Source organism: Thalassophryne amazonica, chromosome 9, assembly GCF_902500255.1.
Source record: "Thalassophryne amazonica chromosome 9, fThaAma1.1, whole genome shotgun sequence".
Lineage (NCBI taxonomy): Eukaryota > Metazoa > Chordata > Actinopteri > Batrachoidiformes > Batrachoididae > Thalassophryne > Thalassophryne amazonica.
In genome coordinates this window covers 29,010,304-29,037,679 of record NC_047111.1, presented here as the reverse complement: position 1 = coordinate 29,037,679, position 27,376 = coordinate 29,010,304, and the positions used below count along the sequence as shown (strand labels likewise).

The following is a 27,376-nucleotide window of genomic DNA, read 5'->3' as shown; positions in this document are numbered from 1 at the left end:
AATCAAATCTGTGGAACAGTTGTAATTGGATTAGAATTTTGCATATTCTATACTAAAATGCTTCATTTTTTTTTTTATTTTGATAATTGCAGCCTACAGATCCAAAAATTAGAAAATGCATATATCAAAAATATTTCACAAGATTAAAAAAAAAAAAAACAACAGAAATAACAGAAATGTCAAAGTAGTGAAAGGTATGTTATGGACCACTCCTCACTCAAAGCCTGCTCACAGGCGAATGACCCAACCAACCACGCAAAAGGCGTGGAAAAACTCACGCATGCGCACAGGGTTCAAGCTTGTCTGACGCAATCACAACGTGATTCAAATCCATATGGTTTTGAAAAAAATAATAAGGTCGGATACTTTTCTAATAGCCTCTAAATAGCTTCACTTGTTCATGTCTGCGACATATACATATATACATACATACCTAATAAGCAACACAACTCCTCGCTGTTTTAGTGCATCCTCGTAAAACACAGATTTGAACCATTTTGACAGATTCACGCAACGTCCACAAAAACACTGTTTTCACACTGTAAAAATACAAACAAACAAACAAAAAACAGTTTTTCCTCATTCATTTCAATAGAGGCCTTCAATGAGGTACATGATGTCATCAAAGTCCAGTTTTCTGAGAGGTTCATGTTTCTGAGCGTTTATCAGTAGCCGGTGAAATCAGGCTAAATTCCCCGTGTTTATGACTTCATTTCTCATGGAATATGGCACCAAAATAAAAAGTAATACATCAGTATTTTCATATCCTTTTATTTATTTAGAATAGTTAGCTTATTTAACATTTTATTTATGAGTGATACACACTTTAACTCTGAATAAAATACACATAGAATTTCAAGTTCATGATCAAACTTTATTTTAAAACCATTGTCATCCTATGTCCTACTTTGTAGCAGCATCTTATAATAAGTTACCAACTTACTAAAATATGCACATTTTTACATGTGCATATTTTACGAGTGTCATCAACTTATCTTTTTTCATGCTGAAAATGCTCTTCAATTCAAGCTATACACACTAACACCATGAAACATTTTTAACGTGTACTGAGCACACCAGCGGCACCTCATACTGGTTTTGACCCAAAAAAAACTGAGTCACAATCCGGCTCATTATTATCCAAATGAATCCAACCTACATACTGAAACACAAACTAGAGCAGATTTGGTCTACACAAAAGCAAATTAGGTGAAATCAGTTTAATTGCATAATCCAGCTTCTTACATCAGTTCCAATTACACTTACTATCATTCAAAATAGAAATACTTTCTTTAAAAAGAAAACAAAAAAATTGCCATAAATGTGTTCGTTTTTTTTTTTTTTTTAACAAAGGAGCAGTTATTTCCTCAGCTATCATTTTTCATTGTTTAGTCATAAATTCTTAAGGAATTATGAGTTTACATTAATTTTTTGGCACTATAAGAAGGAAAACATAATTTCTGCAAAACATTTGTTGTCTGAGGAGGCAGTTGACCGCCTTAGATTTTCCCAGTGAACTTCAGGACTCCAAAAATGCCACCCGCCTGGAAAAATAAATAATAATAAAAAAATGATCTGGCAGAAGACATTCAACTGTTAAATGTTTCGAGTATCTCTCATACACAAGCATGAATTCCTCACTTAAACTTTGTGTGCATGTGTACTTGCTTGTGTGGATGTGTGGTCATAATGAGTCTGGATGTATATTTCAACAATTATTAGGTCTGCTGTGTGTGCATTTATTTTATTTTATTTTTTGTGAATGTGTAATTTTGCTCCTATGTTGATTTCAGAAAACTTGTGCACCAAGTTTTCATGTGTTTTTCTGTTAAAGAAGTTTCAGAAAAAGAAGTTCAAATAAATCACCGATGACACAGTATTGCCTTGACATTCATGTTCATGTGATCTTAAAGGCCCTGTCACACCTTGGCGATTTAGCCAGCGTATGTCAACATATCAAAAGTTATCTAAAATGCTGGCATATGCTGAATTATATTTTTATTTTATTAATTTTTTTCCCATTTTGGGCGCATACATACCATATTCATAACAAGTTGTACACACATACTGTATCACGTATTATTAATTTATATAGAATGTTTCAATAACTTATACTAATGAATGCTTAGCGTGTTGCTGGCATTCACTATTTATGGCCAATGATAGTCTGACTTATGCATAGTGCGTGGTAGCGTATTACCAACAAACACGTCATTGCCGATAAAAAGACTAGATGTTTCAAATCCATGGTCCTCGTTATGGAGTTCCACCATAAGCTGGTCATACATATCAAAATCAGCCCAGTCTCATGCTTTTTTGTGCCCCAGTCACGAAAATGGGGCACTTTTCGTAATGCATTTTTAAATATTTGAAGAGTTTAGGCGCAAAACCCCATAAATGCCACGCCCACGGAAAATTAGATAACCATTGCAAGTGAAAGCTTACCGAGGCTCGTATCCGATAACAAAATCAATTCTGCTGCAACACCCCATAAATCCTGTGGTAAATGCAAGTCAAGATGTGATTTGTATGCAGAACCTCGTAAGCGCCATCCCAGTTTGTGTGCAAAACCACACAGTGAACAGCGCACTACTCACTGTCATGTATCTCGGGCACGTGAGGCAAAGATTGCAGTGCTCACGAGAGCTTCTCTGATGCTGCATTTACACATAACGATGGCATGTCAGGAATGCCACAAAGTATACATTCTTGGCTGCTGATCACGAATGTGATGATTTGAGGCAGAGCCATCAGGTCTCCTCAGGAACAGCTGCAACCTGTTACCACACGTTATGATTAATGTAACGTGTTGGTGGAGAATTATCAGGAACCATTATGCACGGTCAAGAATAATGTTCCGTGCTGTTGCGCGCTATTGCGCGTAGGCGCAGAGAGATGGAGAACACTGAGAGAGCCAGATGTGTGGCTCCACGCGGCTCTCATCTTGCTCGTTTTCCCAAACATCAGGCACAGCAGCAGGTGGAACACCTGCAGGAGCGTGCTGAGGAGAATTGGAACAAAACCTTTAGCCGACTTGGCGTCTCTGTCCTTCTTCAGCAAACTGCAGGAATGAAACTGAATGCGGTGCAGCAGGGTTTAATTGTGCGCACGTCAGAGAAGAACGCTGTCACGCTTTATTAAGGATCACCACTAATCAAGACGGATCAACACGCTCAGTTGCGACCTCCACGACATGAGGTGAAATGAGGGTGGTGCATGACATTCGTGGAAGATTTTTTTGACAGCCAATAACATGCTCCACAAAAATCACGAATATCACACACCAACATGAATTATTAAGAAACCTTTTCAGATGTGCTAAGTCACATTAAGAATGTCAAAAATGTTCCAAGATTGACGCAAATATGACATTCGTAATGCGTCTTGCCTGTGTGTTAGCGTACATTAAAGTGATGGACTTATTGAGTTTTGCAAACAAACTGAAGGTGGAGATACCACGTTTTGCAGCCAAATCTATTAAAGGTTGGTAATTAACACATTGCTTAATAAAGGATGATTTTTGAGATTCTGCTATTTTTGTTCAATGCACCATAACCATTTCATAAGAAGAAAGAATGATTCATGGAGATGTACAACTTCCATCAGGTAAATATCCTTATTTAAAACAAGAGTGGTCTGGTGGAGATACAGGGTTTTGCGTCTGAACTCTTCATTTACTATTTATAATCTTCCCTCTTCTCCTAACCATAACCATAAGGTAAGTATCTCACTTCCCCTAACCCTAACCATAAGCCCCCAGACTCCCCCCTGTAACCCCACATTTCGTGCCCATGTCATAAAATTAATTCATGCCCTGTCACAAAAAGTGCCCCATTTTCCTGACGATATCACAAACCCATTCAGTTTTAATTCAGTTTAATTTATTTTCATTTATATAGCGCCAAATCACAACAAAGCTGCCTCAAGGCACTTCACACAAGGAAAGTCCAATCTTACTAACCCCCAGAGCAGACACACAGGCGACAGTGGTAAGGAAAAACTCCCTCATAGATTAATTGACTTTTCCTAATGCCATCACAAACTGCCATGAGATTGGATTTGGCCAAAGTGCCATTGCCTCCTGAGCCATAGTCTCACCCAGTTCCTTCTCCTCTCTTCAGGTCTTCTCCTGTCTCTATTGGCATGCAACTGGTACAGTGTCAAATCGATGAGGTCATGCTGATGTTGGAGGACAGCTAGTAGGTATTTTCATCTTAGCCTTGCTGGATCCTCCATCATGGACATCTGCTCACCATGGAATCTTGAGGAGTACTGACGAGTTCCTCCTGTGAACCCTATTTTTATATTCTAATTCCCCTAAATGCTGTTAATATGCTATTATTCGGTAGCTGTAAGTTAGACACACGTTCAGTAAGTTCTGTGGTCATCCGAAACACATCAAATACATCTACATATGTCAATATGCGTTGGAGATGAGTTTGATTCATGTGGTTTGAGGTTCAAAGCACATTACTCAGACGTCAGAAATAAGTTTTGGGTACGCTAGACATTATTTCGACATATTTCGACTTAAGAGTAACTTACAAGTAACGTGTGCGAACATGTATCAACTGTTGCTTCATTTATGTTGTGTGGGCCGCTGAAGAGGAGGTACTGCTGGCCCAACACCACCAGAGGGCGCCCTGCTTGGAGTGCGGGCTCCAAGCACGAGAGGGCGCCAGACCCAGAAGAAGTGACAGCTGTCAGTCATCCTCTGCACCAGCTGTCACTCGTTTATCACCACCATAAAAGCCGGACTGCAACTCCACCTCCCCGCCGAGAAATCGACTACCAGTACCAAGGTAACTTTCTCTGCTGAATTATTGATTGTCTAACATTGTTCTGTGTGCAGTCGCATTCCTGTGAAGACCCAGAAGAGGGACAAACAGGAGCTGCACGAGTGTGTATGATTTGGAGGTGGAGGTGCTCCCTCCTAACGGTGTCTGGACTGTAAATTACTGAGTGTGCGGACTCACACTCACACATCATATTTCTGCTTTCTGCCAGCAGTACCAGGGTCGACAGTCGAAGACAGAGGCCACCTGGGGACTCGGGACTTGGCGGCTCCGGTGTTCTTCAGGCCGTGGGTGGTGGAAGCCGTGTGGGACGCGGCTTCTCTCTCGTCGGGCGTCTTCTATCTTCGAGCCTGCCCACACATCACCTGGTGTTTATTGACTGTGAAAATTACGACACGTTTCGTTGTGTATTATCACAACATTAAATTGTTACCTTTTGGCTTACTCATTGTTCGTTCATTTGCGCCCCCTGTTGTGGGTCCGTGCTACGACACCTTCCCAACAGGATTTCTCGGCCATCGTCATGGACTCCGAGGGGCGTCAACTCAAGCTTGAACGGCCAATGGAAGAGCCAGGAGCGCAGGCGTCAGCGGGAGGCGGGTTGAGTGAGCTGCAGCAGATCTTAACCGCCTTCAAGGCCCGGTTGGAATTAGTGACCGAGCAGAGTGTCCTCCTTAATCGAAGGGTGGAGGCTCTCACCGCCAGGGTGGAAGCGCGCGATCAGGGCGCTGCTGCAGCCACTCCTCTGGCTGGTCCTGGGCCTGTATCAGACGTTCCACTGGTCGTTCAACGAACCCCCCCACCGTCCCCTGAAGCATACATAAGCCCTCCGGAACCGTACGGGGGCTGTGTCGAGACGTGCGTGGACTTCCTCATGCAGTGTTCGCTCGTCTTTTCACAGCGCCCCGTCATGTACGCATCAGACGCTAGCCGGGTAGCTTATGTTATTAATCTGCTTCGAGGAGAGGCACGCGCATGGGCTACGGCGCTTTGGGAGCAGAATTCACGGCTCCTAACGTCTTATACTGGGTTCGTACGGGAATTCAAACAAGTGTTTGATCATCCCAACAGAGGCGAGACCGCTTCGAACGTGCTGCTGTCGATGAGACAGGGGCGCCGTAGCGCAGCCGAGTATGCAGTCGACTTCCGCATCGCGGCAGCGAGGTCCGGCTGGAATAACGTTGCGCTCCGCGCCGCCTTTGTAAATGGACTGTCCCCGGTCCTTAAGGAGCACCTACTGGCCAAGGAGGAACCGCGGGAATTTGACGGGCTGATCGATTTGGTTATACGCTTAGACAACCGTTTAAGCGAGCATCGTCGGGAGCAGGCCGGGAGGCGTGACCGGGCACGAGCCGTCCCTCCCCCTTCCGGTTCCGACAAGGTGGCGTCGTCCCCACGCTTCACTGCCAGAGAGCTCCGTGTGGCTACGGCTCCCCCTGCTGAGGAGGCTAGGGACACGAGCAGGGCCAAATTAAAATCACAAATCAGACAAGGGAGGCTGGCCCGCGGGGAGTGTTTTGTCTGCGGCTCTTGCGAGCACATGCAGAAGGACTGCCCTAAAACGGTCAAACTACAACGCCCGTCCTTAGAAACTGGGCTAAGGGTGGGTCATAACACGCACGCGGGAAAACCCCGCAAATCTGCACGAATCCCAGTTACAATCCTTTGTGGGGATTTAACCCTTCATGCCCCAGCACTGATAGACACGGGGTCTGAAGGGAATCTGCTGGACAGCAGATGGGTAAAGGAAGTAGGGCTCCCTCTGGTGGCTCTGCCGGCACCATTGCAGGTGCGAGCACTAGATGGCACCCTGCTTCCATTAATCATACATCAGACACAACCAGTGACTTTGGTTGTGTCTGGGAATCACAGGGAGGAGATAGTGTTCCATGTAACACCTTCTACCTCCCGAGTGATTTTGGGCTTTCCATGGATGGTGAAGCACAATCCCCGGATTGATTGGCCGTCTGGGGTTGTTACGCAGTGGAGCGAAACCTGCCACCGGGAGTGCTTAGGATCCTCGGTTCCTCCCGGCACTACGGCTAATGAGGAGGTCAAAGTTCCCCCCAATCTATCGGCGGTGCCAAAGGAGTACCACGATCTTGCTGACGTTTTCAGCAAAGATCTGGCACTCACTCTTCCCCCGCACCGACCGTATGATTGTGCCATCGATTTGGTCCCGGACGCTGAGTACCCGTCCAGTAGGTTGTACAACCTCTCACGTCCGGAACGCGAATCAATGGAGACCTACATCCGGGACTCCTTAGCTGCCGGGCTGATCCGAAACTCCACCTCCCGATGGGTGCTGGTTTCTTTTTGTGGGCAAGAAAGACGGCGGACTCCGTCCATGCATTGATTACAGAGGGCTGAACGAGATCACGGTTCGCAACCGATACCCGTTACCTCTGTTGGATTCAGTGTTCACGCCCCTGCATGGAGCCCAAATTTTCACAAAATTGGATCTTAGAAACGCGTACCACCTGGTTCGGATCCGGAAGGGAGACGAATGGAAGACGGCATTCAACACCCCGTTAGGTCATTTTGAGTACCTGGTCATGCTGTTCGGCCTCACTAACGCCCCCGCGACGTTCCAAGCTTTGGTAAATGACGTCTTGCGGGACTTCCTGCATCGGTTCGTCTTCGTATATCTGGACGATATACTCATCTTTTCCCCGGACCCTGAGACCCATGTCCAGCATGTACGTCAGGTCCTACAGCGGTTGTTGGAGAACCGGCTGTTTGTGAAGGGCGAGAAGTGCGAGTTCCACCGCACTTCTTTGTCCTTCCTGGGGTTCATCATCTCCTCCAACTCTGTCGCCCCTGATCCGGCTAAGGTTGCGGCGGTGAGAGATTGGCCCCAACCAACAAGCCGCAGGAAACTACAGCAGTTCCTAGGCTTTGCAAATTTCTACAGGAGGTTCATTAAAGGTTACAGTCAGGTAGTTAGCCCCCTGACTGCCCTGACCTCCACCAAGGTCCCCTTCGCCTGGTCGGATCGGTGCGAAGCCGCGTTCCAGGAGTTGAAACACCGGTTCTCGACTGCACCAGTTCTGGTGCAGCCTGATCCTGATCGCCAGTACATAGTAGAAGTGGACGCCTCTGACTCAGGGATAGGAGCCGTGCTGTCCCAGAGTGTGGAGGCTGATAAAGTCCTCCATCCTTGTGCCTTTTATTCCCGCAGGTTGACCCCAGCGAACGGAACTATGACGTCGGCAATCGGGAACTTCTTGCGGTGAAGGAGGCTCTTGAAGAGTGGAGGCACCTGCTGGAGGGGGCATCGTTGCCCTTCACGGTTTTCACGGACCATCGGAACCTGGAGTACATCCGGACCGCCAAGCGGCTGAACCCCAGGCAAGCCCGCTGGTCTCTGTTCTTCGGGCGCTTTGACTTCCAGATCACGTATCGCCCCGGGACCAAGAACCAAAAACCAGATGCATTGTCCCGGGTGCACGAAGAAGAAGCCAAAGCGGGGCTGTCGAACCCCACCGAGACCATCATCCCCGAGTCCACTGTCGTGGCCACCCTCACCTGGGACGTGGAGAAGACCGTCCGGGAGGCCCTGACAAGGAGCCCGGACCTGGGGACTGGCCCCAAGAACAGACTGTACGTCCCACCAGAGGCAAGAGCTGCCGTATTGGACTTCTGTCACGGGTCCAAGCTCTCCTGTCATCCCGGAGTGCGTAGGACCGTGGCAGTAGTCCAGCAGCGCTTCTGGTGGGCGTCCCTGGAAACCGACGTCCGGGACTATGTCCAGGCCTGTACCATCTGCGCCAGGGGCAAGGCAGACCATCGGAGGACGACGGGACTCCTCCAGCCCCTGCCAGTGCCTCATCGCCCCTGGTCTCACATCGGCCTGGACTTCATCACGGGCCTCCCGCCGTCCCAGGGCAACACCGTTATTCTCACGATAGTGGACCGGTTCTCCAAGGCGGCCCACTTCGTGGCCCTCCCGAAGCTCCCGACAGCCCAGGAGACGGCAGACCTTTTGGTCCACCACGTCATGCGGCTGCATGGGATACCATCGGACATTGTATCAGATCGTGGTCCCCAGTTCTCTTCGCAGGTGTGGAAGAGTTTCTGTAAGGAGCTGGGGGCCACCGTGAGTCTCTCGTCCGGGTACCACCCCCAGACCAACGGCCAGGCAGAGCGGGCTAACCAGGAGTTAGAACAGGCCCTTCGCTGCGTCACCTCCGCTTCAACTCCCGGCTTCACTGCGGATTCACCCTGTCTTTCATGTCTCCCGTCTCAAACCACACCACACCTCACCCCTCTGTACTCCGGGACCTACGCCGCCTCCTGCCCGGCTCATCGACGGGGAGCCTGCCTGGACAGTCCGCAGGCTCCTGGACGTCCGTCGTAAGGGCCGGGGTTTCCAATATCTGGTGGACTGGGAGGGGTATGGACCTGAAGAACGCTCCTGGGTGAAGAGGAGCTTCATCCTGGACCCGGCCCTCCTGGCCGAGTTCTACGCAAGACATCCGGACAAGCCTGGTCGGACGCCAGGAGGCGCCCGTTGAGGGGGGGGTCCTGTTGTGTGGGCCGCTGAAGAGGAGGTACTGCTGGCCCAACACCACCAGAGGGCGCCCTGCTTGGAGTGCGGGCTCCAAGCACGAGAGGGCGCCAGACCCAGAAGAAGTGACAGCTGTCAGTCATCCTCTGCACCAGCTGTCACTCGTTTATCACCACCATAAAAGCCGGACTGCAACTCCACCTCCCCGCCGAGAAATCGACTACCAGTACCAAGGTAACTTTCTCTGCTGAATTATTGATTGTCTAACATTGTTCTGTGTGCAGTCGCATTCCTGTGAAGACCCAGAAGAGGGACAAACAGGAGCTGCACGAGTGTGTATGATTTGGAGGTGGAGGTGCTCCCTCCTAACGGTGTCTGGACTGTAAATTACTGAGTGTGCGGACTCACACTCACACATCATATTTCTGCTTTCTGCCAGCAGTACCAGGGTCGACAGTCGAAGACAGAGGCCACCTGGGGACTCGGGACTTGGCGGCTCCGGTGTTCTTCAGGCCGTGGGTGGTGGAAGCCGTGTGGGACGCGGCTTCTCTCTCGTCGGGCGTCTTCTATCTTCGAGCCTGCCCACACATCACCTGGTGTTTATTGACTGTGAAAATTACGACACATTTCGTTGTGTATTATCACAACATTAAATTGTTACCTTTTGGCTTACTCATTGTCCGTTCATTTGCGCCCCCTGTTGTGGGTCCGTGCTACGACACCTTCCCAACAATTTACCTACAATTAATGTCCCGCGTATGTGAGATTTTGCGCACATACAAAGTGTTTCGATCGCCAGTTTAAAATTTTGGAATTCCCAAACCTTTATTTTTTTCATTCATTCATTCATTCATTTTCTGCTGCTTATCCAGGTTTGGGTAGCAGTTGCAGCAGACTAATCAGCTCTTCCAACTTTCCTATCCCCAGCTAAGTCCTGAAATCTTCCCAAGGGATCTGGAGGCATTCCCAAGCCAGCTGGGGAATGACGTCCCTTCACCGTGTTCGGGGGAATCCTCACCAGATGCCCGAATGACCTCAGCTGGATCCTTTTGATGTGAAGAAGCAGCAGCTCTACTCAGAGTCTCTCCCAGATACTGTAGCTTCTCACCCTGTCCAGGAGTGTAATCTCAAATACCCAATGGAGGCATCTCATTTCCACCACTTGTATCTGCAATCTTATTTCTTTCAGTCAACACCTAAGATTCATGACCATAGGTGAGGACTGGAGCATAAGTCGACTGGTAAATTGAGAGCCTCCCCTTCCGGTTCAGCTCCTTCTTCACCATGATGGTCTGGTACAGCATTCGTAAAACATCAGACGCCAGCTCAATCTGTCTATCAATTGGGGCAGCATCTGCAAATATTTATTTTAGCGTTCTCAGATTCAGACTTTACATCTGTTTCTGTGACCATTAACGTATGTCTTCATGAGGAAGTAACTTAATACAACTCTGAGCTGTGTCACATCCAGAAGTTTGCAGATGACACAGCCATTGTTGGACGCATCAGGGATGACAGAGGAGGAGGAGTACAGGAGCCGAGTGAGGGACTTTGCTATCTGGTGCCACACAAACAATCTACAGCTCAAAACCTCGAAGACAAAGGAGCTGGTCATTGACTTTGGGAAGTCCAGACCAAGACCGCGACCAGTTCTTATCGAGGGAGCTGAGGTGGAAGCTGTGGATTTCTACAAGTACCTGGACTCTCTGGTGATGTGGCAGAGAACACTGGACAAACTCCTGGTCTTTATGGATGATGTCAGTCACTCTCTGCACACCATCATCAGCAACCAGTGGCGCTTCTTCTGCCACAGACTGCTCCTTCCCAATTGCAGGACCAACAGACTGAAAAACTCCTTTGTCCCTCAGGAAATCAGATTGTACAACTCCTCACTCAGGGGAAGGAGGAGTAACAGGAAGACAGAGGACAGGAAGGAGAGGAACAGTAGTAGCCAGTAAACCAGTAGCAAGCAGTATTTCTGGTATTATATTATATTTTGCAACTTTTTTACTTTTACTTTAGATACGCTGTGTGCTTCTTACCCTGTGTGTTGCTATACAATGCTGCTGGAACCTCAACTTCCCTGAGGGAGTCTTCCCAAGGGATCAATAAAGTTCTATCTAATCTAATCTAATTTAAAATAATAACATTGTTTTTCATTATTTCATCTGCGCGTGGCATCACATGTTTATAGTAATACAGCCTGCCGGGGGTTCTCATTAACTTGTGTTATGATAGGGGAACCCCTGATTCATTTATCGCACCATTAGCATGACCTTCTTCCCATTTTTCACCCTGAGCTCCACAGGACTTTGATGTTTTTGACATGATGACAAACAGTCTATAACTCATCAGTTAGGCTGCTGGTTAATCTGTAATTTCACAGTCAGTGAATCAGCACATAGGTAAGCCTATATACAGAGAAGTTTCAGAAGAAGTCGGTTTCAGCATTTTATCTGGATATTCCACTGTTAAAGGAGATTTTTTTAATGAAAGACATGCGGGCAGATTGCAGCGTCGGCTCGCAGCCGCCGCGACGCTCCGCCACAGGAAAAACACCTCTGTTGGAAGCCTTAAGGACAAGTTGGAACATGTCCAGTTGTTAAACAATTTCTCATATACTCACTCCACTGAAAGCCATCAAAAGCCGCCTGGATTTTACAAATGGTTATCAACACGGAGGTGTTTTTCCTGTGCCGCCGCACCGCGCCGGCTGCGTCCCGACGCGCGGACCCGTCCGCACGTCTTTTATTAAAAAAAATCTCCTTTAACAGTGGAATATCCGGATAAAATGCTGAAACCGACTTCTTCTGAAACTTCTCTGTTCTCTCACGACGTCCTGGATCAATAGAGCCTGAAATGTGGAGGTTTTCAGCTTGAAACAGGCTGACGACGGCGCCTGAGAGCGCTGCACGACGTCTCGCACCGTGGGAAGTCCTTAAAGCGACAGTATCACCTCAAAATCTCTCATCAGCCATTAAAATTTTCACCGAAAACCAGCTTAATTTTTCGAACCGTGTCCACTTCGATGTGTCTCACAGGTTTAGAAAAAAGTTTGATCAAACAAAGCGCCAGTCTCTCAGCAACTTCTCAGACAAAGGAATTCCGACGAGGGGCTGGACGACTCCTCCCACAAGGAGTGCTCACAGGCGAATGACGTCACCGACAGGCGTGGAAAAACTCACGCATGCGCACGAGGGTTCAAGCATGTCTGACGTAAAAACATATGAATGAAATCCATATAGTTTTTGAAAAAATAAAAAGGACCTATACTTTATTGACAGCCCTCGTATGCTGCAGGGGGGCAGGTCAAAACATGACAAAACAGAGTTCCCACTCAGTTATTAATGATTTACAGATATATTACAGGCTTTCAAAATGGCATACAACATCTTCTCTCTCTTCTCCCCCCAGACACATGTATGTCAGCGGGTGTGCTCCGTGCCGCATGATATTGTCTGCATTATGTATGTAACCTATATTTCACAAATGTTTCTGGATGTTTTACACACATATCCACCGTCACCTGCTTTTGCCACAAAGACATCATACGTGTATAATATGCTTTTGCCAGAGTAAGAAGTGTGCAGCACTTGTGAACTGATCAAATCAAATCAGTTTTATTTATATAGCGCCAAATCACAACAAACAGTTGCCCCAAGGCGCTTTATATTGTAAGGCAAAAGCCATACAATAATTACAGAAAAACCCCAACGGTTAAAACAACCCCCTTTGAGCAAGCATTTGGCGACAGTGGGAAGGAAAAACTCCCTTTTAACAGGAAGAAACCTCCAGCAGAACCAGGCTCAGGGAGGGGCAGTCTTCTGCTGGGACTGGTTGGGGCTGAGGGGAGAGAACCAGGAAAAAGACATGCTGTGGAGGGGAGCAGAGATCAATCATTAATGATTAAATGCAGAGTGGTGCATACAGAGCAAAATGAGAAAGAAACACTGGGTGCATCATGGGAACCCCCCAGCAGTCTAAGTCTATAGCAGCATAACTAAGGGATGGTTCAGGGTCACCTGATCCAGCCCTAACTATAAGCTTTAGCAAAAAGGAAAGTTTTAAGCCTAATCTTAAAAGTAGAGAGGGTGTCTGTCTCCCTGATCTGAATTGGGAGCTGGTTCCAGAGGAGAGGAGCCTGAAAGCTGAAGGCTCTGCCTCCCATTCTACTCTTAAAAACACTAGGAACTACAAGTAAGCCTGCAGTCTGAGAGCGAAGCGCTCTATTGGGGTGATATGGTACTATGAGGTCCCTAAGATAAGATGGGACCTGATTATTCAAAACCTTATAAGTAAGAAGAAGAATTTTAAATTCTATTCTAGAATTAACAGGAAGCCAATGAAGAGAGGCCAATATGGATGAAATATGCTCTCTCCTTCTAGTCCCCGTCAGCACTCTAGCTGCAGCATTTTGAATTAACTGAAGGCTTTTCAAGGAACTTTAAGATTTGTGGACACTTGAAACGTTTAAAAAGAAGCTTAAGACCCATTTGTGCAGGATTTTGTTTATTTCATTTTATTTATTTTGACTGAGGTTTAACTGCTGTATTAATGCCTTTATATTTTTTCTTAAATATGAAGCATATTGTGAAGTCTGTTCTTGAAAAATGACACATAAAAAAAGAATTTACTTTTGATTACTCACTATGCAAAGGGTGTAACACACTCACCGATAGCAGCCACTCCAGCAATGGAGCCGATGGTAATGCCAGCTATTTCACCTGGTGAAAACCCGGGTGGTGGATCTTGTACAGTCACTTCGGTTCCACTTCCTGTGATGGTTGGTGTATGTGGGCTTGTGATGGGCTCACCAGTTCCTGTAGATGATAGAGATGGGGGATTACTTGTTGTTGCTGTGGACACACTGGTAAATGGTGTTGCTGGTGGAGCTGAGGACACACCCGTTGCTGGAGTTGCTGGTGGAGCTGAGGACACACCCGTTGCTGGTGGAGCTGAGGACACACCCGTTGCTGGAGTTGCTGGTGGAGCTGAGGACACACCCGTTGCTGGTGGAGCTGTGGACACACCCGTTGCTGGTGGAGCTGTGGACACACCTGTTGCTGGATTTGCTGGTAGAGCTGTGGACACACCCGTTGCTGGAGCTGCTGGTGGAGCTGTGGACACACCCGTTGTTGCAGTTTCTGGTGGCGCTGTGGATTTGTCAGTTGCTGTTGTAGGTGGTAGAGATGTTGGTTCCCCTCGGGTTGATGTGGATTGTGCTCTGCACAGAATTACTATTTCAACAAAGGCAAAAAGAAGGAAAGCAAAGTAGGAGAATCATTAGGAAATTGCTATAGACATACATACATCATCAACCGCTTATCCGGGATCAGGTCACAGGTTGAGGAGATACAACGATTCAGAAATGTAAATTGGGATAACATAGTACAGGCAAATTAATCAATAGCAATGATAACGGTATTTGTGCTAGAGACCCTCCTGTCCTGTGCACCAACAGCATTTCCTGTATATTAGTTTTGTGAATTGCTCTGTAATTTATGTTTGTAGCATGGCCCAAGCAGAGGGTCACACCTTTGAGTCTGGTCTGCTTGAGGTTTCTTCCTCAGAGGGAGGTTTTCCTTACCACTGCTGCTCTGGGGGTTAGTCAGGTTATACCTTACTTGTGTGAAGCGCCTTGAGGCAACTCTGTTGTGATTTGATGTTATATAAATGAAAATAAATTGAAACTGAAAACTGATAGCAGAATTTTGTAAAATGTTTATGCTAACTTTATACTTGCATAGTTTGTATTTCATGAAGTTCATTTTAAGTTACTGCATGTGATATATGCTTAGTTAATGCTTGTAAGTCAAGAAAAGCTGATATAAGGGGAATGTTTAGATATTTGTACTAGAAAGCCAAGAATCTTCTCCAGTGTTGGTATCTCCTTGGAACTGTGAGATTATAATTGCTTTCCAGATGTGAACAACCCTCATATCAACATATATTTGACACATTAGGACATTCATTATTGGTTGGGTTAATAGGGTTCTAAAAAGGAATAGTTTACACCATCTGTCATGCTTAGTTATCATGTTACAGGGTAACATATGTCACATGTCATAGAATCCAATGTACATTGACCTTTATTTTGGAGACCAAACATTCAACACAGTCAAAACTATTTCATTTTTTAATCCTTTTATTCCAACCAAAAGTTTGCATATTTTTTTTACTGAAATTGGAGCAACTTTAACTTTTGACCCCTGTACCAACTGAAACTGACGTTTGTCATCATTTTTGCTGTTTTTACCCCATAACTCCAGAACATTCAGTCATAGATAGTCCAAACTATACTTTTTTGGAATTGTTATGATCTGACAAATACTGTTGTATAGTTTTTAACACGATTGGAGCATTTTTACATTTTAACCTCTGAAATTTTTCATTGACCCCTACCTGGCTACAGCTACCATCCTGGGATAGTTATCATACATTTTTGTGTAGGCCGTGGTACATTGAGGCTGGATTCTAAACCGATTCAATCAAAATTGATGACTGGCTCATAGACTAAGAAATGTAGCAACTAAACTAATTAGTTGTTACGAGTTACTTTCAATAGTTAATTTCTTAATTAATATTGTAATATCAAGAAACAAGCTTTGCTTTGACATTTTTGTGTCACAACGATGTGCCCATTTAATTTAACGAAGTGTCCTTGTTCTGTATTAATCTCTTGGCTACTGTCAAAGAAAGCTACTACCTTAATCTTTGGCTCAATAGTCCCTTTAGGGAAGCATGATAAAGATAAATAGTTTATGACTCTGGATTTATGACCTTTATCAGCCAGCGACAGCACTGATGCATACTGTCCTCCTCTGCTTGTTCAGATGTGATGGCTATAATTTCTGTAATAAAGTAACAGTGTTACGTTGTTAGTTTCACAGTAAACGAAAGTCAGTTCCAACAGAAGTGTCTTGACCAGAGACACTTTCAAATATGCTGTTATTTAAATGTTAACAGATTGTTCCAGCAATTATTTAACCAAAAACCATATTTTTCTCCAGGCATTAAATTAAATCATAAGATGAAAGGAAAGGTGAGCTAACGGTAAAGTTTGAGAAATTACTTTGCTCAATACTCTCCAGAATGAGACAATCCAGACAATCTGAACACACAACATTTGGATATTTGATAGAGAGGATGGACATGGGCTTATTTTGGCTTATTTTAAAATTAATTCACATTATTTTTTTTCTTTTGCGCGTAGACACGGGACACAAATAATGAAAGATTGATCACTGTGACGAGACACTTGCTGAACTTGAACATACATATTTTCACATTTGAGTCCATGAGCCAGTTGTCAATTTTAACCTAATCTGTACCACTTAAGGGGACCAAACCTACACTAACAATCAAGCTTCAATATACTGATAACATGGACTACACAAAAATGTATGACAGACATCCCAAAGTGCTAGCCATAGCCAGGTGGAGTTACTAACATTAATAAATGGAATAGTTTTGACCGTGTTGAATTCTTGGTCTCCAAAGAACAGGTCAAACAAGGTCGACGTCCATTGTATTCTATGACATATGACATGTTGCCTGGTAACGTGATAACTAAGCATGACAAATGGTGCAGACAATTGCTTTTTACAACCCTATTAACTCAACCAATAATTTGCATTACAGTTTAACAACACTGGAGCAACTTTAACTTCTGACACCTGTACTAACTGAAATTGACCTTTTGCAGTTTTTACCCCATAACGTCATAACATTCAGTCAGAGATAGTCCAAAGTACACCTTTTTTGAATATTTATGATCAGACAAATAATAAAAGATTATTAACCAAGTGAGATGTCTGTATGGGGAAATATCAGACCAAGGTGTAAGTACGGACCGAGCGAAAACACTGAGGTCTGATATTTCCCCATACAGACCGACCAAGCGAGGTTAATATAAATAATATAAACATATATATATATATATATATATATATATATATATATATATATATATATATAAACATGCAAACTTACAGTATTGCCCGAATATGCTGCTAATGCTCTTGGGCTCATTTGCTTGCATCACCACCATGAAGAACTAGCTAACAGATGGCCTGGTTGTTGGTGGTAAGTTTTCAATCTGTGTGTTTATTCAAATGCTGTTTAGATGTTTATGAAGTACGTTATGTACGACTTCGTTTTCCTAATTACATTTTTAGCTTCCTGATTTGTAACGAAAATCTGCGTTGCCGACCGTCATGGTAACCAGTACGATATGGGAAAATATCCGACCGGTAATCAGCCAATCAGAGCGCGTGTAGCGTCGCAGCCATAATGTGGTATATTTTTCAATATGATTGAAGCATTTGGCAACTTCCACTGCTGTGTCATTCTTCAATGACCCCTATCTGACTATAGCTACCACCCTGGGATGGCCATCATACATTTTTATGTAGTCATTGGTCCACTGAGGCTGTGCCATTGAGACTCCTTAACTGGTACCAAAAACCTGCTTGGCCCATGGACTAATTGAGTTGTGTAGTGGTTGTAGCAAAGAATGGTTGGTGTTTGTCAAGAATGTGAGTCCTCTGAAGCCCAACCATGACCAACAGATAGAATGTGATTTGCCATTCAAAAGGATGTGTGAATGCACGTTGACCCCCAATGCTTTAAATACCCTTTGGTGCAAATCAGATCCGATACAAAGCAGCAAATCTTCAGCCAGCTCGTGATCAAGGTTCCATATTAGGTCAGCCTGATTTATAGGCATCAACTTCCCCTCCACCAGGTTAACTTTATTGTGGATGTCAAAACCAATAAACTCCAGAAACGTATGACATTTTCTGTCAATAAAAAACACCAGTTCACATCCTCTCTCAACAAGCCACCAACCTTCCCCATTTATACAAACATTCGTCTGACAAGTGACAGCTTCCAGAAGCACGTGGCAGTTTAAAGAGGGGAAATGTTATCATGGTATTCTTTTATTTCCTTCCCCAAGTCTAGTCTACGATCTTACGGCCACATTGGTGGACTCTTTAAACATCTGCTCTTCGCTTTTCTCTGCTTTTTGCTGCTCTGTTTTTAATCTTCAGTCCTCATTTCACTATCAAAGAAAAATGATCAAAAGAAAAGTTGAAAACAGCGATCTAAGTTCAACAGCATATCGCCTCGTTTTGTCAAACTGTTTGCTAGTCGATCAACTTCCAGATACAGTTTTCAAAGTAAGATTTCATTTTTCACGCTTCGCAAGTTACCAAATTTGAGGTTTTCCCGAATTGAATGACAAAATTTTATTTTTAAATTAATTTTCTGTTTGCCCCCCCCTAAGTATTAATCTTTTGGTATTTTTTATTCTTTTTTAAATTATTTTGAAAATCTGCTTAAAATGATCTTGGCAAGAAACCCAGCTAATCAATAAATTTGTTTAATTCCGGGGTCCAACGGGAATTCCTCAACCAGCCTGGCACGCTGTGGCCCTAAAGCCTGCTCACGGTCTCGTCAGGATTCCTCTTTGATGGTCTGCCAGGGGCAGGTGAAAAATGACCTGGTTTCCAAAGAGAGATGACGACTTTGTGGCCTGTGAATGTTCTACTAAGTTGCACCATTGTGAATTACCGCACAGCAGAGATCAACCCATCTGAAACATCATCGGTACCATCTGAATTGGCTGAGAGACTACGAGACGGATCTACACTACTCCAAAGTAAGCAGCTGGACTTTATGTCAGAGTAGTTTAAACGCAGTGGCTTTTCGCGACTGTAGCCGTAACAATTAGTTAAGTTGAACCTCGTCTTATCTTTATAAGTTCCACCTTCCATTTATTTAAACAAAATGTAATTTAATTTTATCATTTTATTTGTTGGTTTCATTATTTCAATTTTTTATTGTTATTTTTATTATTATTTTATGGTCCTTTCTGTTGTATTTTATGGTCCTTTCTGTTGTGATTGTTCAGAACAGACAATAATTAGGATACATTATCCATATTTCTCTTACTTCAGAGCATTACATGAAATTCAGTGTCTGCATTAATGTAATAAATGGTAAAACTGAGGGACAGAGCCATTGTTTTCTGTCCAATTAAGGCAGAAGTTGAATCCCTCGTTTTGGTACTTTCCCTTTTCGGTGAGATTGATGTGTTTTTCATTCCCTGATACCCCTGGGATAGGCTGTAGCTCCCCTGTGACCTTTATCTGGCAGCACAGTGGCTTAGTGGATAGTGCTGTTGACTCACAGCAAGATGGTCATGGGTTCGATTCCCACCTGTGGCGTTTCTGTGTGGAGTTTACATATTCTCCCCGTGTTTTCGTGAGTTTCCTCTGGGTGCTCTGGTTTCTTCCCACATTTAAATACATGCAGGTTAGGTGAATTGAAAACTTTAGACTTGTCCAGGGCTCGATCTCAGAGGGACTAACCTAACCTGGTTAAATAATGGTTAAACGACTAAGCACATATAGAAAATTAATGAATAATTTCTTGCTGTTGGAATGCAGGTGGCACCCTGAGGTATTTAAAATATTCAAGTTACTTATTTTATCCTACGCGGTGTATCCTCCACAGCATCTAACTCCACACGGGCAGTTTAGTTCAGCCTGGAATGGAAGCCATCAAATCTGTTAACATAAATTCTCACTTTTTTCCCCTTACCTGTGCCAAGTATGCAGAGAGTCAGTGTTTCAAGATGCAGCTGCATTGTCCCACTGTTGTGTCAGTACTTGTTTTATTGAACAATGTGGAGTCGACCGTGAGGAGTCTGCAGGATACAACAACAGAAATAGACACATTGACTTACTGCATATGTACAAAGCACCACCAGTGTGTCCTCAATGTTATCTGTGCTAGAGTTTCTAATATCACCTTCCTGGCTCACAAAAAACTCAGACAGATAGATAGATACACCGGATGCCCTTCCTAACGCAACTCCAGATTACACGGAGAAATGTGACAGGGGTTTTGAACCAGGAACCTTCCACACTGACATCAAGCGCACTAACTGTGATAAAAGTCATAAAAAAGCCAGTCCGATAAAAGGAATGAGATCAATAAATGGAAGAAGTTGTCTAAGCTTGGACTGTAACCAAACCTCACTCAAATTTATTGCCACTTCTGCTTTACCATCTGGGAAAATACGAGGTCTATTAGAAAAGTATTCGACCTTATTATTTTTTTCAAAAACCATATGGATTTGAATCACGTGTGATTACATCAGACATGCTTGAACCCTCGTGGGCATGCAAGAGTTTTTCACGCCTATCGGTTACGTTATTCGCCTGTGGGCAGTCTTTGAGTGAGGAGTCGTCCACCCTCTCGTCGATTTTTTTCATTGTTTAGGAATGGCTCAGAGACTGCTGCTTTGTTTGATCAAAATTTTTTCAAAACTGTAAGGCACAACTGAGTGGACACCATTCGATAAATTCAGCTGATTTTCGGTAAAAATTTTAACGGCTGATGAGAGATTTTGGTCTGGTAGTATCGCCGTAAGGACGGCCCACGGCGCCTGATGGCGATCTGCGCTTCGAGGCGGCAGCGTCTCGCTGTTTCAAGTTGAAAACTTCCACATTTCGGGCTCTGTTGACCCAGTAAGTCGTCAGAGAACAGAGAACTTTCAGAAGAAGTCGGCATGAGGAGTTTATTCGGACATTCCATTGTTAACGGACATTTTGTAATGAAAGAACGTGCGGGCAGAGTCGCATGTCGGGCCGGACCCGACCGTGGGGGGTCGCGACAGGAAAAACACCTCCGTTGGAAACCTTAACGGGCAAGTTGGAACATGCCCAAGCTGTTAAACAGTTTCTCAGTTACTCACTTGTTGAAAGCCATCAAAAGCCGCCTGAATTTTACAAATGGTTTTCAACACGGAGGTGTTTTTCCTGTCGCGGTGCACACAGATTCGCCGAGTCGTCACGGAAACAACTCGGCGAATTTGCGCACACGTCTTTCATTAAAAAATGTCCTTAAACAGTGGAATGTCCGCATAAAGTCCTCATGCCGGCCTCTTCTGAATCTTCTCTGTTCTCTCACGACGTCCTGGGTGAATTAAGCCTTAAATTAGGATGTTTTCAGCTCGAAACAGGCCGACGACGGCGCCTGGAAGTGCTGCATGACGTCCCGCTCCGTGGGAAGTCCTTACACTGACAGAAACACCCCATAATCTCTCATCAGCCGTTAAACTTTTCACCGAAAACCAGCTTAATTTCTCGAATAGTGTCCACTCGGATATTCCTCACAGGTCCAGAAAAAATGTTGATAAAGCAACGCGCGCCGTCTCGAGCAGCGTGTGAAACAAAGGAATTCAGCCGAGAGGGCGGGACCACATCTCACTCAAGGCCTGCCCACAGGGAAATGACATCACCGACACGCGTGAAAAAACTCACGCATGCGCACGAGGGTTCAAGCATGATTGGTGTAATCGCACGTCATTCAAATCCATATAGTTAAAAAAAAAAATAAAAGGGTCGGTTTATTATCTAATAGACCTCGTACACACACGTGTACCTGTCCTATGTTAAATTTGTCCAGCTTTTTGTTGTTGGTAGAATTCACAACCACTTTGTGCTGCTTCAAATCTGAGACAGGGATATTCATCTTATGAGGACTGATAATATTTCATTCTGTCCAAAAGCTAATCATTTTAGTAATTTTCTGAGTGATTTAGGCCTTTTTGGGTTTTTAACTCCATTAAAATACTCTATAATGGTGTAACAGAGATCACCTAGTAAGTCCCTTTGGCTACTCCCTTGTTTTCACTCGGCATCCCCACAGCAGATCCAAAGTGGATCAGGATGCCCTTCCTGATGCAACTCCACATTACATGGAGAAATGTGGCAGGGGAGGGATTTGATCCGGGAACCTTCTGCACTGAAACCAAGTGCACTAACGGCCTGGCCACCGTCCCGGCTCTATAGCAGAGATCACTTATGCAGTAAAAACAGTTCTGATGCTTCCCCCTTATAAGACACGAGAACTAAAGTACCTGAAAACCCTACTTAAGTAAAACTACAGCGACATTACGAGAAAATAATTCAGTTAAAAGTTTAAGTCATACTGTACATTCGAATATCTCTTGAGTAAAAGTACCAAAGAATATGACATTAACTGTACTTAAACAGATTTAACTGTATTGGAAAGTAAAAGTACAGTATATTGTACAATTATCAGAGTACTAATGGGGTGAATGTGAGGCATTATTTGTAAAGCGCTTTGAGCATCTAATGCAGATGGAAAAGTGCTATATACGAGGTCTATTAGAAAAGTATCCGACCTTATTATTTTTTTCAAAAACCATATGGATTTGATTCATATGTATTTATGTCAGCCAAGCTTGAACCTTCGTGCGCATGCGTGAGTTTTTCCATGCCTGTCGGTTGCGTCATTCGCCTGTGAGCACGCCTTGTGGGAGGAGTGGTCCAGCCCCCTCGGACATGCCCAGCTCTCCACAATTTCTCTTATACTCACTGGGCTCGTAAGCATTGAAAGCTGAGATAGGCATGTCCCAACTTGTCCCCTGGCACTCCAAAACAGAGGTGTTCCTTTGTCTCGCTCGATCAGCGAATCGGTCCTGACGCGCGAAGCCTCCGCGCGGCTTTCCATGACAAAATCTCTTGTTAAAAGTGAAATCTGCCGGAAAATGGCTGATGTCCAGCTGTTGTGATAACCAGAGAAATTGCACACGACGGTCCCGGCTCCACACAGCCATCCGTTTAGAAATGATACAGTGTTTTCTGCCTCTCGATGGCGACTTGGAGCGCGGCGCACCGTGCGCCATTGTGGGGTGTCCTTAAAGCTGTAGTAACACTCCTTATTCTCTGTGAAGCCCGTAAAATTTTCACTGAAAGCCAGATAAATTTTTCGAATGGTTTCCAGCTGCTTGTCTCTAACAGTTTCTGAAAAAATTCTGATGGAAAAAAAGCCCAAATCATTCCGCCATTTCCTGACAATGAAAATCCGACGAGGGGGCTGGACCACTCCTCTCACAAGGCGTGCTCACAGGCAAATGACGCAACCGACAGGCGTGGAAAAACTCACGCATGCGCACGAAGGTTCAAGCTTGGCTGACGTAAAAACATATGAATTAAATCCATATGGTTTTTGAAAAAAATAATAAGGTCAGATACTTTTCTAATAGACCTCGTAAATGCAGTCCATTTACCATTTAATTACTTCATTCATTAGCGTTTAACCTCACAAGTGAGAACCATCAACAGTATTTACCACAGTGTCCTGCATCCCGCATGACTGTGTGTGGGACGTGCGTTAGTGTGGGTCCGGGCACGCCCCTGGATCCTTCAAGCTAGTTGCGCTTCACGCCACTGGTGCTCACAGCCATGCGTGGGTGTCTTGTGAATGCAAGTATGCATCAATAACTTTTATATTAGCTTCAGAAGTCAAACTATTGGACAGTAGAACTTTGGACTACTATGACTGATTCCTCCATTGAGGAGAAATTTGTGAATTTCACATCCACATTGGTCTGATTTTCAATCTGAGAGGAGGCGATCATATACTATTTTGTCTTTTTTTCCATATTCAAAATTAAATAAAAAAGTAGATGAAATAATTAAACATGAAGGTTTCCATCTTCATCTTTGCGTAAGTGCATTTGGGTCCTGTCCAGTATTTTTTTTCTTAGCACAGCTCCTAATCTGAGTACAAAGTAGAGCTCAGGGTGCAACAATGTTGTTGATTAGTCATAATTAATTATGGGTGTGTTTTGGGTAGAACATGAAGTAAATCAATCAGATTGTCATCTGTTAATGCCTTTAAGAGCCGCACTATGCTGGAACTGGTCCCACTGTGGTCCAGATGAGGAGAAATTTTCTGGTAAATGACTGGCGCAACGTGTCAGATTGGAGAGTAGGCATCAGAGCTTCTTTAGGTGAAGCAGAGTTGGATGTGCTGGCACATCCAACTCTACTTTTTGTGATGTTTCTATTCATAAATTAGTGAATGAACATCACAGAGACTTCATTCAACCAATTCCTGAAACTGCAGTGTGTCACCTCTTGTTGCAATCCCTGTTGTACATTTTCATTTACAGCCAAACCTACAGCCTGGAGAAGGTCACATGGGTCTCTCTTGCTCTCTCTGCCTGAGGACAGAGGCTGCAGTCAGAGCACAGTGTCTTTCTGACAGGACTTGCACTGATTCACACTGCCACTAAACACTGATAAATGCTAAAAGAATGATCCTGTCAGCGGAAAACACTTTTTAATTTTTATTTAGTCACACGTACACACTATTTTTCCAAGAACAAGAAGTTCCCTACCAACTAAATGGAGCAAACTGACTTTTTAATTATTGTTATTATTATTATTATTATATATATATTTTTTTTTTTGTGAGGGACTTTTCACTTTTCTGGCAACACAGTGGCTTAGTAGTTAGCACTGTTGCCTCACAGCAAGAAGGTCATGGATTCCCTTCCCACTTGGGCCTTTCTGTGTGGAGTTTGCATGTTCTCGTGCTTCAGCTTCCTCCCACTTCCAAAGACATTCAGGTTAGGTGAATTGGTGACTCGGTGACTCTAAACTGACTGTAGATGTGCATGAATGTGTTTGTGTGTCCATATGTGATCCTGTGACAGTCTGGCATTCTTTCTAGGGTGTACCCCCGCCTCATGCCCTATGACTGCTGGGATAAGCTGCAGCCCCCTCATAACCTTTGACTGGAGTAAGCGGGTATTAAAAAAAATGGACCTCCTACATTTCATTCAGTGACTGATATTTATGGACACTTCTGGATCGATTGAAGACAGCACTAGTCCAGCTGCCTGTGTGCTTGCTCAGGGTGGTTGAAAAATTCAATGGGTCAAAAATCATTAACCAAAGTTGACTGCCTCTTTTGCGTCATATTTCCAGCATCTCAACTACCTGTTTTCCAATGTTTCTCAGAAGCATAAGAAAACTAGAGCACCGTGCTCATAGAGCGCAAAGGTCGGCCAACATTAGTTTCCAATTCCACAAATTTTTACCTTGGAAAAATTTTTTAAGGTCAAAGTCCTAAAATATAATACAAAATATAGATCAAAACAGTGGAGCAGAGAACTATAACAATTGTTCATTTCTGGAAACAAACACCAAAATTGTTCTAATTGGCCACTTGAATTTTCAGCTGGCAGCCAGGTAGGGGTCAATTGAAGAAATACAGAGGGGTCAAAATAAAAAGATGTTACAGTCATGTTAAATACTATACCACATTATTTATTTGATCATAAATATTTCACAAAGGTATAGTTTGGACTATCTGTGACTGAATGTTATGGAGTTATGGGGTAAAAACAGCAAGAATGGTACAGGTGTTAAAAGTTAAAGTTGCTTTAATTTTGGTAAAAAAAAGGGGTGCAAATTATTGGTTAATAGGGTTTTAAAAATGAATTGTTTACACCATGTATCATGCTTAGTTACCACGTTACAGAGTAACATATGTTACATATGTCATAGAATCCAATGGATGTCGACATTGTTTGAGCTTTACTTTGGAGACCAAACATTCAACACAGCCAAAACTATTCAGTTTATTAATCCTATTAGCTCAATTAATGAAAACATAACAAAACATATCTTGGTTGGCAGAGGTAATAATTTTATTTGTGCGAATCAGTCTAAGCCACTGTGCCGCCCGTAACTTACCTTTAGTTCCGTTAAATTACCATCATATTGCCAACCACCCCCTCCCCCCAAAATAAGTAAATAAACAAAAACAAAGAAAAAATATTACCATAGATGTGACTGTGAGATTTTCGCTTTTTTTATATTCAGTTGAGTCTTTCTGCTGGTGACACCTGTACTCCTCATGAGCTGTTTCATTTTTCCTTTCAGTTGAAATATTTGCAGGTTTCTCCCTCAGATTATTCTGCTTTCTGTGTTTGTCTGTGTACACAAATTTGTGTGCAGAACTTGTGATTTGTTTCTCTAAAGATGTAAAACTGATGCGTCTGAAGCAAAGGTGTAGGTGTGCCATACTCACCAGAGCGGCCGTCAGTAAAGAGGTTGTTCTTTTCCCATAAGACCAGGATATATTTTCAGACACCTGCTTTTATTGCACCCTTTTTTTTATCACCCCACCACCTGGTTACAGCCCTCCCATTGGTGGGTGTGCTGCATTACATCACACTTTAGCCTCACGCACAGTACATGTATTGATTTAATAGGTGTATTCGTCATTTGCATAGTGTGCATGGGAGCTATCTGCTGTTTATTGATTTCGAAATACACTGCTCAAGGATGTACAAATGACCTTTTATTGCGTGTTGGCATAGGTGAGGCCGTGTTATGAGGCTGAACTCCTGACTGTTTGTAACTTTTATGCCATCGAATGGATTCGGCTGCATTACATTTAAGATCTTTCTTCTTTTATGTATTTTAACTGGAACAGCAGCGATTAAAATGAATTGTACAAGAAGAAGAGCTCAAATCTAAATGATAATCAACCCTGAGCAACACACATTGTCCTTTTAGCAATGTGATCAAACACAAAGCCAAGCATGGGTTTCAACAACACTGACTCAAGTGACTCGGATCGCTTTTGTGAGTGACTGAGAGTAACTAGAAAAGGTCTTTGGAAGGTTGTAAACCTTTCACAATCATGTGGAGGTTTCTTCCTGTTAAAAGGGAGTTTTTCCTTCCCACTGTCACCAAGTGCTTGCTCATAGGGGGTCGTTTTGACCGTTGGGGTTTTTCTGTAATTATTGTATGGCTTTGCCTTACAATATAAAGCGCCTTGGGGCAACTGTTTGTTGTGATTTGGCGCATAAATAAAATTGATTTGATTTGATGTGGCCTGAGGCTCAGTTTTAATATGAGTATCAAACGTAGCCTCAGGGATGCAGCTCTGTGTGTCTTGGACCAACTGGTATTGTTTTTCATGTTTTTTGATCTAATTACTTCCACCAGTTATGTTTTCACCGTTTCTTTGTTTGTGAACAGCCTGGACTCCACAATTTGTCGCATATTGTTATGAATTTTTTTTACTGAAGATTCATATCCTGATTAGCGAGAACTGATTCCATTTTCAAGGTCATAGGACAAAGTCAGGAAAAAAATTGTAAAAATCCCTATTCTTTAACATTGAAGGAATTTTCAAAAATTCATAACTCTGTCCACAAAGATCA

General features: G+C 43.8%; 2 long non-coding RNA genes across 3 annotated transcripts; both read right to left on the bottom strand.

The window, feature by feature from the left end:
- Window positions 1-1,402: 1,402 nt before the first annotated feature.
- Window positions 1,403-14,450, bottom strand: LOC117516943. 2 transcript variants are annotated; one of them, XR_004562590.1, is made up of 3 exons: window positions 14,436-14,450; window positions 13,980-14,066; window positions 1,403-1,544 (listed from the first exon to the last, which is right to left on the bottom strand). It is a non-coding gene; the product is annotated as an uncharacterized LOC117516943 (long non-coding RNA). The 2 variants fall into 2 exon arrangements; XR_004562589.1 differs by lacking the exon at window positions 14,436-14,450 and having other exon boundaries at window positions 13,980-14,084.
- A 46-nt stretch (window positions 14,451-14,496) lies between these two features.
- Window positions 14,497-26,267, bottom strand: LOC117516944. Its single transcript, XR_004562591.1, has 3 exons — window positions 26,233-26,267; window positions 19,915-20,020; window positions 14,497-14,543 (listed from the first exon to the last, which is right to left on the bottom strand). It is a non-coding gene; the product is annotated as an uncharacterized LOC117516944 (long non-coding RNA).
- Between the last annotated feature and the right edge of the window lie 1,109 nt (window positions 26,268-27,376).